Genomic DNA, 12,227 nt, shown 5'->3' with positions numbered 1-12,227 from the left:
CGTGCGGAGCAGCGGCGCCGCCGCGCCGCCCGCGCCCGGAGCCGCCGGCTCACCGAGGGTAGGCACATCGCTGCGCCGGCGGCGGCCCCGCGGCAGCGGCAGGCGAGGCAGACCCTAAAGTAAGAAGTGCATCCCTGCCGGCGGCTCGGCAGGGGAACATCCAGGAGTCAGGGAGCAGGCGCCGGCAGGAACGCGCGGCGAGGCTGCAGCGCGGGGCTCCGCTTACCTATGTCTGCGAGCCGAAGGCGGGCCGGGGTCTGTGTCCCCGGCGGGACCCGCGGTCCGGGTCAGCCCGCCGAGCGCGGGGCTGCGGGAGATCGCGGCGGAGTTAGTCCCGGGGCCCCCAGTGCGGGAGCGGGCGGCAGCCGGCGCTGCGGCTCGGAGGGCTGGGGCAGCGCAGAGCAGGGGCGGCTTCTTCTCCACGCAGCCGGCCGGGAGGGTCTTCTCGGTCTAAGTCAACATTTTCCTGCAGTTCCCCACACTCCGCTCCGCGGCAAAAGCGCGATGCAGCCAGGCTCCCGCACGCACGCACAAGAAATAAATTCTCAGTAAAAAAAAAAAATAAAAAAAAAAAAAGGCGAAATGGAGAGGAGGACGGGCGCAGTGCAGTGTGTATGCCCAGCCTCGGGAGTCCCTTCTGTGAAGCGATCAGGAGGCGATGCCAGCAGCTGGGGCAGCGGGGAACAACTCGAATGTTACAATGGACCCCCTCCTCCGTGTCTCTGTCGCTCGCACCGACCGGATTCACATCTCCCGGGATGACATTCTGGCCTCTGGCGGAGTGCGGGGCCGGCCCCTCCTCAGATTTTCTCCTCTTCCTCTCTGTGCTGCTGCCCCGCCAGCGACTGGAGATCGGGCGCTGAGCAAGTAACGCGCGCGATAATGGGAAAAACGCAATACATACACACCAAAAAAAAAAAAAAAAAAAAAAAAAATCCCAATGAATGTATAGCAGCCTCTCCGTGCTCGTGCACCGCTCCGTCTGCGGCTGGGGAGCGCCAAGTCCTGACACGGACTCTCTGAACTGGAGTCACCTCCAGCCTCCTCCCCCTCCCTCCAATCTCCACCCCTTCTCCCTGCGCTCCCACCCCTGGGCTCAGCTAATCATATAAACATATTATCACGTAGAGCGGCATCGGCGAAGGACAAAAATCTCCCCCTTCCTGTCTTTTTTCAGTCCCCCCCCCCGCCCTTCATTCATTTGGGGGGGGGGATGGGGGAGCTGAAGGCTAAATAGCGGCCGCTCGGCACCGGAGGCCGCGCAGACCGGCTGCGCGCTGCCGCTGCCCGCGCCGGGTGCGAGGGCCCGAGCGGAGCTGCCCGGCCGGCTGGGCTCGCCGCGCCGGGCCGGCTCTCCGCGCCGCAGCGCCCGTCCCCCGCCTCCCCTTCCCCGGCATCAGCCAAAAATCGTTCACCGGCTGGGCGAGCCGCGAGAGAGGGCAGGCAGGGCGGGAAGACGGGGGGTCCCGGCACCCCAGCGCCTTCACGGCTCCGCTGGTCCTTCCTTTTTTCCTTCGCACTGACATGGCCCGGCTTCTGCCCGGCAGGGACGGCGCGCCGAGGCACAGCGATGCTTTAGGGAAAACATGTCAGGGCAGGGTAAACAGCACTTGGAAACGATTTAAAGGATACTCAGTTGACTCACTGGTGTGCTCGGATACAAAACGCAGTCTAGTAGCGTTGTTGCGTTCTCCCAAAAATCTGCTCTTAGAAACAAGGTCTGGTATTGTAGGGTTTGTGTTTCTCGTCTGCATGGACGCAAAACACTGAGAATCCGCTCTGACCTTTCAGGATGTGCAACATGGGCAATTCCCCGCTCTCAAGGTCAGGGAGAAGCAGCTGGGCATTAGCGAGGGCCGGTGCCAGCGGGGGGCGAGGGCCGTGCGTGCGTCCCACGCTCCGCGCCCGCCCGGGGCTGCGGTGACCAGAGGGAGCTTTGACAGCCGCGGTCAAAGCAGCTCAGACTTGACCTGATAACTGCCCCCTCCCTTTGTTTGGGGATTTTAGCCACCCCCTCCCTCGCTGCAGCACTGAAATGAAATCCTCTCAACTGCCTCTACTCACGAAATCGCATGCACTAGGCCGGACCACTTGGGGCTTGATCAAATGTTTTAGGTCCGAAGCACATTGACAATCCAGAGTACAACACCTACAATCAGGATCATTACCTTTATTAATGGTAATGATTTTTTTATTTTTTTTTACCTAATCATTTTGATGTCTCTGCATACCTCTGCAATTAGTCTTTAGAAACTGTAGCATGTATTAATAAAAACAGGACATGATAAAAAGAGACTGGATCTTGAAGACCTTGCAATATGGAGCACTGAGAACCATAGAGCTGGTCCAGGGCTCTTCAAAACCACATTAGACTTTCAACAATGCTAGCAAAACCACATTAGACTTTCAACAGTGATAGCAACAGTCTTGGGGGTGAATATCTAGAAGTCACTGAACTATGGACATGCCATAGCCATGCTGGCCTTCCTCAGTTCAGAGTGTTTGTCCAGGGGACTGGAAGAACAATCTCAAGCTTTTAGTACCAAAGGAGAGTTCTGCCACAGTGAGCAGTGCACATTCCTAAGACCAGTTTCAACTGGGTTAAATCTGCAGAATGCCTCAAACAGAATGGAAGGACAGATCATCTGTCTATGTAACAGTTTTGTGCCTACTATATATAGTTGAAAGTATGGGTTTCTGTGAGAGCAACATATAGCAAAAGGGCAGAGTCGCTATTAAGTTCTTGGTGTATTCCTAATATAGCCAATTGCCCTTTCTTGTTATCCTTATAAACACCTGTATAAACCCTCAATAACACCTTATGCATTTCCAGTCGAATTAAATTATACAGGCATTTTAATATATTTTATTAGAAGCTGATTTTCATTGAAAGGACTGAACGTATCTGTTACAGAAACATGCTTAAAAAGAGGGTCATAGAAATATAAAGATATACATATTGACTTGCTATGATTTTACCAAAATTTTAAATTTTATCATTAACGAGTCCTTCTTTCTTTCCTTTTCTTTCTCTCTCTCTTTCTTTCTCTCTTTCTCTCTTTTTCTTTCTTTCATGTAATTGCAGATAAGCGGTGATACCCCTGAGCTAACAGACTTTTGCTTAGTTGATGAGAACAGGATTTAGCCAGAAAACTGTCGATAATACAAGAATTATCTAGGGTTGATGGTTTTCCTTTGAGAGGACATGAGAGAGAGAAGTTCTTCTGTTTGCAACAAAAAAAAACTCTGTTGGGTTCTCTAATTTTTTTTCTGCCTACAAAAAGATTGAAAAGAACTGCAGAACTAGGCTTTGTGCTAATATTTGCAGAAGTCAAAGTGAATTCACCTATGTGGATTCAAATGTAGGACTGAAGTTCATTTTCCCTCTTTTCATCAAAAACTTCTGGAATCATATTTCTTTCTACATGCAGAGATGGAGTTTTACAACTCTTTTACAATGGCAAGCTGTAAAACTGAGTTTTAAACAATTGCTAAAAATGCAGAGACCTTTTTGCATTTGTTTCTAAAACACATGTTTCCATTAATTCTCATTAAAACTGCATTAAGATATAAGAATACCTGGCAGAGGTGTATATTGTTTTGGCAAGTATAATACTATTATTCAAATGATTAATTTTACTTCACATGAATCAGCATATGTTTCTTTAAAAGAAAAATTGTACACACATGTACTCACAGCATACGTAAATCTGATCCTTTAGTTTTTATTAAGCCACATTTATTGCCAGATTTGAATATTAATATCTAAGAATAAATTATAACAAATCAATTTTCCACCATTATGACTTCCTACTATTTACTTTCTGACATATCCCTATAAATATGAATCTTATTCCATACAGGCAAGTAGAAACAAGTAGATTTTCCTTAAAATCTTGCTTTGCTGCAACAGTGCAAAATATCTAGTTTGAAAACATGAGAAGAATTATTATATTCTTATCAAAATATTTTGTGATATTTTATCCCCACTATTTAACTAATGTTAAATTTGTAATATTTCATGTTAAGGTGTATGTTCTGTGTGTATTGTTCTCCAGTTACTTTCATTAACCTGCTGGATAATGTCCCTGAAAAACTAAAAAGCAAATCTATAGCAATTTCTAAAATAATCATAACAATTGTGTATCAATTAGCATTTCCAGGGCCCACGTGTAGGACAGTAACAACTGGAAAAGATTGAAATGTCAGCTGTGTACTTGAAAGAGATGCATCTGAGAAAGATGATTTAACTTGTGGCAAAAATTGGCTAAATCATTGTCTGTAATATGATCTTACAGGCTGCTCTAGCTTTTTTTTTTTTTTTCTTTTTTGGTCATAGAATTGCATTTTATATCTGCCTATTCTTAAAAAGGTTAGTTTAAAATGCTTCAGTACCTTGATAAATAATATTTTGTATTGCCCTAAGTGTCAGTTCCCTCATGAGTAATGGTTTATACAGATTTTATGCAGCCTATTTTTTATTACTGCAGTTTTATGACTGAACTTTAAATACTAGCGACTGACATTTCCTCTTATCTGTCTGTACTCCTGTGAATAACGTATCAATGAACCTGTAATTAGATGTAATGTTGGCAAAGACTGACAGAAGAGGTAGTAAATATAGTTATGCATTATTATCAGCTAAAATTGGTGCACTGATATAAAGACCCAGTTTAATTGCTATGATGTGATCATTTTTTTCCCAAGGAAAAGTAACAAACCACTAAGTGATTTTAGCATTTCAACATAAAACAAAAAAGAGAAAATTTTGCTTATTTTATTTAGGAAAATCCCCAATTAATTTTGCAGGCAAATTTATATGAATAAACTGTGAATGATACAACCCATAGTAGGAAATATCCAATGTATTGCCTTAAAAGTTTGGAAATATATCTTAACAATTACTGGCCTTTTAAACTAAGTAATTGATTTTACTGTCACTTTGGGGAAAAAAAAAATGAAACCCATCAATAAAATAAGAGAATTCTGCAGCTGTTTCTAACAAGCAAATGTAATATGAATTTGCATTTTGCATAGTTTACTTCAGTAATCAATTTTAATGACTCATAATCTATATCATTATTTAAGAAATGACAAAATCATTGACTTATTCATAACACTTGCTAATTGTTTTTAAAAATACATTCTACATATGACTAAGGAAACACCCATTTCCACTTGCTTTATGTTAAATCAACATCTAACCACTCATGGTGATTTCATTCAAAGAAAACAGAAGGAACACATTAGCTGTGTGGTTAAAGAGATTGATGGGCTTCAAACATTTTAACCATGGATGGTTTTTTTCCTTTCCTAACTATAGAGACTTTTAATTTAAATAGCTTCAAGAAAATGAAGATCATTTTATTCAACAAAGCTGTTTTCTCTTGTTTCTTAGAAATTAATTTAATTTTGTTTAATTAAGTAATATTAGAAACAACCTTGTTTAGAGAAAATGCAGCTATGAAACAAAAGCATGTGTATGCCATATTAACTCCTATTCTGAAACAGAATTTTTGTCTCACATTAATAAATTAGAAGAGATCAATATTATTTTTGCCAGTGAATTTAGATGCAGTTTTTAATGCTGTATTTTTCAGTTACCTCTCTACTCTATGAAGTAAATTTGGGGGAGCAGTGGAGCTCAGTGTTACTGAAGAAATAAATTCTTTTGGAATTCAGGTATTTTGGATGTATGTTGGTACAGAAAAGCTTACAGTTTAATGCTGCAGGCATTTACAAAGGCCAAAGAGTTTTCAAGACTGAGCTGTTAGGAGTAACATAGCAGGACACTTTAAAAAGAAATTAGTACAATTCCCTCTTTTCATATGAAAAGCTCAGCACTGAAGCTTAAATGATGAGCCAAGAAAGGAACTGCAGTGCTGAGCTTTTGGGGAAAGAGATATGTCATGAGATCCCAATTCTCCAAATAGGTTTGCACATTCTAGGTTCCCTTTTCTCCAACTGCTATATCTGTATAGACACACGTTCTGCATTTGGGCAGCAAAAAAGTGTTTTGTTTTAGTTTTTTCAAGGACAGAAGCCCAAGAGAATACTAAGAAATTACATAGATTTTTCTATTTAAAATAAATATAGTTTTGCCTGACAGGCAGGGAGCTCCTTCTCCTCCTCCCCATTACACAACTGTATTGTACAATTTGCTATGACTTTGCTCAATCTCTGTAATGTGCAGTAAGAGAAGTACCCCATGAGTCAGACTGGCATGTGTGGTGGTCTCAGCATATTCTCATAATCTCTCACCTCTTGCAACCCTCCTGCTCAATATAAAATAATCAAATTCCAATTGCATCTGGACTCCAATCTCTAGCTTATATTTATTACACAGTGCTTTTAAGTATCATGTTACCTAGGTTTCTGGCCACTCTTCTGTTGCTTCTGTATCATAAAATGAAAGGTAATGCAAAAAAGATAAACAAAGAATTCAAAGGCAAAATGCGTTGGCATTGCATTGGCAAATATGAATCCATGAAGGCTTTTCTCTTCTTACCCAAACACCTCACTTAATCTGCACTGTTAAAATCCATATTCTTGATGGAACAGACCTCTCATTTGAGGAGATGTGAACAGCTTTACAAACTCATAAAGATTTAGATGCCTACATTGGGGATAAAGTTAAATTTACGTTCTTGGAAGTTAAAAAAATTGGAAAAAATACACGAAATTCTTGGACCACCAACCAGAACTAAGGTCTCCCCATTTTGGTTGATTGCCCAAATCATTAAGCTACAGAGTCATGTTCCCTCTGGTGTTCTCACTTTCTAGTACAGTGAATCATGAATCATTTTCTGCCTGGTGCAAGACCTCAACAGGAGAAGTGGAGAATATTTCCATCTCCAGTCAGGTTGTTGGTTAGAGAATTGTTTAGCTGGTGAGAAATGTGCATTTGAAACCCTTCAAGCAGAGGAGAGAACTGACCCTGTTTCATACAGTGCATAAGTCTCTAAATGCTACTTGTAGAATAAAGCTACACCTTTAAAAGAAAGGGATGACTGCTGCTGGGTTTAGTGGCAGACTAACTGCATTCATGGGTGTCAGATGCTCTTAGACTGTCACCTTTAGCTGCTCAGCTTTGTTTTACACAGAGCCTTAGCAATAATAGAAGTGCAGAGCTCCTTAGTCTGGTTTATCTTGACTGAGGCAGTATTTGGCATGATGAGTATTACAGCTGCAGGAAAATGTGATATAAAAAACATGGAAGTGCCTGTTGAACATAGACATCTTCCCCAGGTAGGCAGCATTTAAGCAGAGTAGTCTTTAAACTTAATGGCTTAAATTCTTTCCATGTTTCTCTTTAGGAGTCAAGTTGCAGAAATTCTATATATTGCCTACATGAAAACCTGGTCCATAGTCATAATAATCAAGTTGAGAGATACTGGAATAGGTTATGAACAGGAAAGGACAGGGTGCTCACAATCAATCATGAACAGAAAAGAACCTCCCACTGGGACTTCCTCACCTCGTGATTGCAACTTTCAAGTTTCCCTTACCAAAAGATAGAGCATGAGAGACATACTTGCTTCCAAATGTGCATATTTCAGCTCCTTTTTGCTGTTTTCCCCATGTCTCAATATGTATTATTCTGTTAGACCAAATGTTTAATTTTTTATTCAGAATTTTCAATTGGTAGCTTTAATCAAGGCAGTGTTAGTTGTGTTTTACATGTTCTACCCATCAGCTCCTCATGCCAATCTGGAAGTGCTTTAACTTCAGTTGATTGGTTATACTTGCTTTGATTTTGTTGTGTGGTTTAACACAAGGACTTGGTACCTTATATTTTTTTATGAGATTATATTTTTTCCTCTTGTTACTGATTGAAATGGTGAAAGTTATGTGATTGGCTCCCTCCAGAGCAGATACCAGAGATGCATCATGGATCACTGGTCAGAGAGCCTAGACACAGCAGCAAATTCAGTCTCCCTCCCCTCCCCATCAACTCTGTACAGCGGCACTGCTTTGCAATCCATCTCAGCTGACACAAGCAGAGCATGGAGAGGGAGACCCAGATTTGTTCCCAGGCTTACATCTTCTAGTTCACATTTTGTTGTGCTTGTGCTACTTTGCCAGGTGTAACTCTGGCAGCTGTAAAGAACAGTCATTTGCCTTCACCGAAACTGCCTATAAAAGCCTCTGCTTGGGTAATGATTTGTTATATATTACAAACACCTGCAGCACAGCGAATTAATATCACTAAGTATAGGGATCAAAGATATTCCACCTTTTTTTTCTTTAATTAAATGATCATTTACTTTTGACAGACCTCAATGTTTTTGACAAATAGACTTGAATCTGATTGAAGGTATGGCTACGCCTTCCTAAAAACACTGCAGTCTAAGAATGACATTAGAACCATGCTCCTGTTTTGAGGAACATTGATTGGCTGCTTAGTACTACTGCTAATTATAAATAATAAAATGTATTCAATAATTATTTAAGATGCTATTCTTCACCTCACTGTGAGCAAACGCTGCTGTTTGCTGACTACTCACCACCAAAATATCTGGTAAATCATAGTACTACATTTAATACATCATTAAGACACTTACATTTTTATGACACTCTTGGAAAGCAAAGTGATAACCCCATATACATTTACACAGGAATGGCAGAATTTTCTGCATATGCAAGCACTGAATATTACTGAAGAATGAACCACAGATTTGCATTGCATCATGTTTTGCCTTTTGGTTTTCTCTTCCTTTGCTTCTCTACAAGGCTATGTCAGTTTAATTTGCTTTCATCAGAATTTTTGTTGACAGTAAAATTAATGTGCAAATTTCCTATCAGTTGTATATATTAATATAATTCCCTCTCAAATACAGTTCATTGAAATTAGCACTGGTAAAAGGTGGGATACATATTCATACAGTTATTTACATAAATCCCATTCAGCTTTATGCACCCTAAGCTCTAATGCAAAGTATCTACTACCACAGGTAATTTTAGCACAAGAGAAACAGCACATAAGTGGCATCTGACTTCCCAAAGATTGGGTGTCTTCTAATAAAGAGATTATTTGAAGAGAAACAAATCTGTTAGAAATTACATTTGTGACATAACTTTTATACATAAAACTATTGTCTTTACAACAACAACAACAAAAAAAGTTGAAAATACTGATGTGTCTCTCCAACAAATCACATACAATTGGGTCTTTTTAAATTACATAAATTGTGCATAATGCCTCATTTGTGATACAGTGTAAAATGTGAATAAATTAAGAAAATTTTCTATAAGAATTTTGTTATGAAGCAACTTATATGACACAGTACACACCAGACCAAAAAGTAAGTTTTAGAAAATTAACTATGTACTGGGAATTGATTTATTCAGCACAGCATTTTTATCGGTTCTAATGTCAAAAATAAAATCAGTTGCAATATGTATATTGATCTGCAGGTTATTTACCTGGATTTAGAATGCTAACTACAGGAAAAGCCGTTAGGTCATTATCTATGTAAGTTTAGGGAATTCAGGCACCAACCATATCTTGTTGTGAAAGGCATTTGCTACTAAAAATACAAACTGGAATCTACTATGTGCAGGTGCAGATTCTACTCAGCACTGCAGCTCTGTTTGTGTAAGTTTTCCCTGGTAAACAGAGGAGCTGCAAGGTCACGAAACAGACAATGGCACGTCTCTGAGAAACTTAGGCTTTACTGTACAGACTTGCAGTTTTTATATTTCCCTGAGCATAATCCTACAACACATGACTTACAGCAGTCTCTATTTTTCACAATTTTCCAGTTAATGAAAGTAATGTTTAAATACTCTGAAGTTAGATTATTAACTTCTACAAAATAGAAACAGATGTGTGTCTCAGTATGCCATTAAATTTATGATTTACATAGTATTCTTGAATACAGCTGAGCAGAGGCCAATGATTCTAATTTGCTCTAGATTTACAATAACCTGATCTGGTTTTTGTAAGTACTGAAACACTTTAAACAAAATTAGAAAGCTGTTGTGCTTTGTGTGATTAAAGATGCAATTCCCTTTGGGGTAATGAGAAGAGTTAGAACATGTTTCTTTCTTTATGGATGTTTCTATTATAAACAGGAGTACTATATATTATATATTTTTGTTACTATTTCCTTGCTTTTAATTATAAAATAAACCGATTGAGTTGTACTGGAGTTACAGTGAAACAATGCCAAAATCTTGCCAAAAAATGCATACTGAGGTTTATAAAAAATCCTTAAAATTCTTGAGGGCCTTAAGATCTTGTTAGAAAAATGCTAGTTCCTTATAGTTTGCAGAATCCAAAACATCTCTGTAATTTAAAACTATGCAGTTTAAAGGAATTATTTAAAAAGCTAACACATTTCTCAGCTTATGACACTATGTTAAGGCACAGCATTTTACAGAACAGTTTCTGTGTATTAACAGCATTTTACATCTGGAGATAGAGATTCACTGTAACTAATGGCAGAAATCACAACTGGAATTAATATTATTGTTTAAAACAAGGTGTGTCTATGGGTAGAGATCAAGTTGTGTTGTTGTGACACTAAACACTGAAGTTTTTAAAAAGAGTCAAAAAGAGATTAGATCTGTCAGATATTATCAATGCAGAAAGAACATTCTGTGTATGAATATTTAAGGTCTGTTTCAAAGATTCTGAAAATCAGAAGCTAGGCCACTAAAGATGTATAGATTCAATGTTAGCTACAAATGAGGTATTTCCAAATTGTAATCCATGACTCTGTGGCCAAAAATGTAGGTCATTTACCATTGTAATTAACTTTTCCCAGGAAAAGATGACATAGCAAGGAAGTGTATACATCTATTTAATAGGGACTTTTTATAAGAATTTTTAAAACTACTTCAACTATTCTTTGCATATTGCACTCCAAAAATCAAATGGATTTTATGAAAGTAGAAGTAATAAACCAGACATTTATTTTACATAGTACCTGGAATATAATATTATTTCATGTATTATTTTATTCATATTCTATTTTACATACTGCATTTAAGATAATATAGGCTCAATATTATACACTCATATTAAATCATACTACAATATATGTATTTATATTTATCTTTACCTCTGATGGAATGTTTAATATTATTAATCCTTTCATTTTAATTATATATAATTAACCGTCATTAAAACAGGAGCATTACCTTTTAATAAAAATTTAATCATACATTTACTCAAGCACGGGATCAAAATGCTACACAAGGATGACATGTCTTGAAAGTGATTGAATGAATTCAATTTATTTGGTCACTCACTCTTCCAACACACTTAGGGATCGCCATCTGGGCTTCACTCAAGGGATCTCCAAGGCTGAGCTCCCACACTCCTATAGGGTGTCAGATGTGGGACTGCAGCATTAGGCACTGCAAGCCCAGTGCCCAGCCTGGCTGCTGCTCCAGCCTCAGCTTTGGGGTCCAGCAGTGCCCCGGGCCCTCCAGCACATGGTCCCTTACAGGGATCCTGCACTGGGCCCTGGCTTGCTGTGATGGAGCTCTGGCAGAATTCCTGACTCAGGCAGACTCACATGCACGGATCATTTAAGGAAGCATAAGGATCACTATGGATTTTTTTTCCTGGGGGATCTGGCTATGGAAACTGGAATGAAAAAATGGTAGGGAAAATATTTTTCATCACACATTGAGGCTGAAATGCATATAACTGGACAAATGTGATTTCCTCTGAACTTGCTGGGAAATTTTTCTGTTAAACACACAATTACCCACACACGAGGCATCAGACTGACAACAAGAGATTGGCAAACACTTTAATTAATTCGCCTTTGTGTCTAGGGAAGAATTTGTTTTGGAGAATTGTTTGTTTCCTTCCTGAAAAAATGAGTATGGATATGGAATAAATTATTGGTAGGAATGAATGGCATCAGGCCATCAGAACTTTCTACTCTTCACCCATAAATTAACATAAGCTGAGGCCTCTCTTCTGCAAACACACGGGTCTAGGTCAGCAAACTTTTGCTGAACCAAGACCATATCCACAGTCCTACAAATACTTTTTACCAACAAAAACGTTAAGTGAGAAATCACAAATAGAGGGAAATGTGTCATCTTGTATTAAAATTAGTGGGGAGTTTTGGAGAAGTTTTTAATTGTTTTGATAAATTCATACTAACTCACTGAGGCCCAGATTGTGGAACTGTGTTTGCAGCAAACTGTTCTTCAAGAAGCCCTGAGTGATTAACTTGGGAGGCTGGAGGTAAAAACTGCAG

At 39.6% G+C, this 12,227-nt stretch overlaps 1 protein-coding gene across 16 annotated transcripts in view; it reads right to left on the bottom strand.

The window, feature by feature from the left end:
• Positions 1-12,227, bottom strand: part of ADGRL2 (adhesion G protein-coupled receptor L2) — a 309,215-nt gene that overhangs the window by 154,285 nt on the left and 142,703 nt on the right. For 15 of the 16 annotated variants that reach the window (XM_039727105.1, XM_039727087.1, XM_039727091.1 and 12 more), the window contains exon 1: positions 227-356. The exons of the other annotated variant lie outside the window; for it this stretch is intronic. The gene's annotated coding sequence lies outside the window, so the exon portion shown is untranslated. Of the gene's footprint in view, positions 1-226; positions 357-12,227 lie in introns of those variants that run through there. 16 annotated transcript variants of the gene reach the window in all.

Source organism: Passer montanus, unplaced genomic scaffold (assembly GCF_014805655.1).
Source record: "Passer montanus isolate IOZ18808 unplaced genomic scaffold, ASM1480565v1 scaffold60, whole genome shotgun sequence".
Classification (NCBI taxonomy): Eukaryota; Metazoa; Chordata; class Aves; order Passeriformes; family Passeridae; genus Passer; species Passer montanus.
This window is presented reverse-complemented; position numbering and strand designations above follow the sequence as displayed.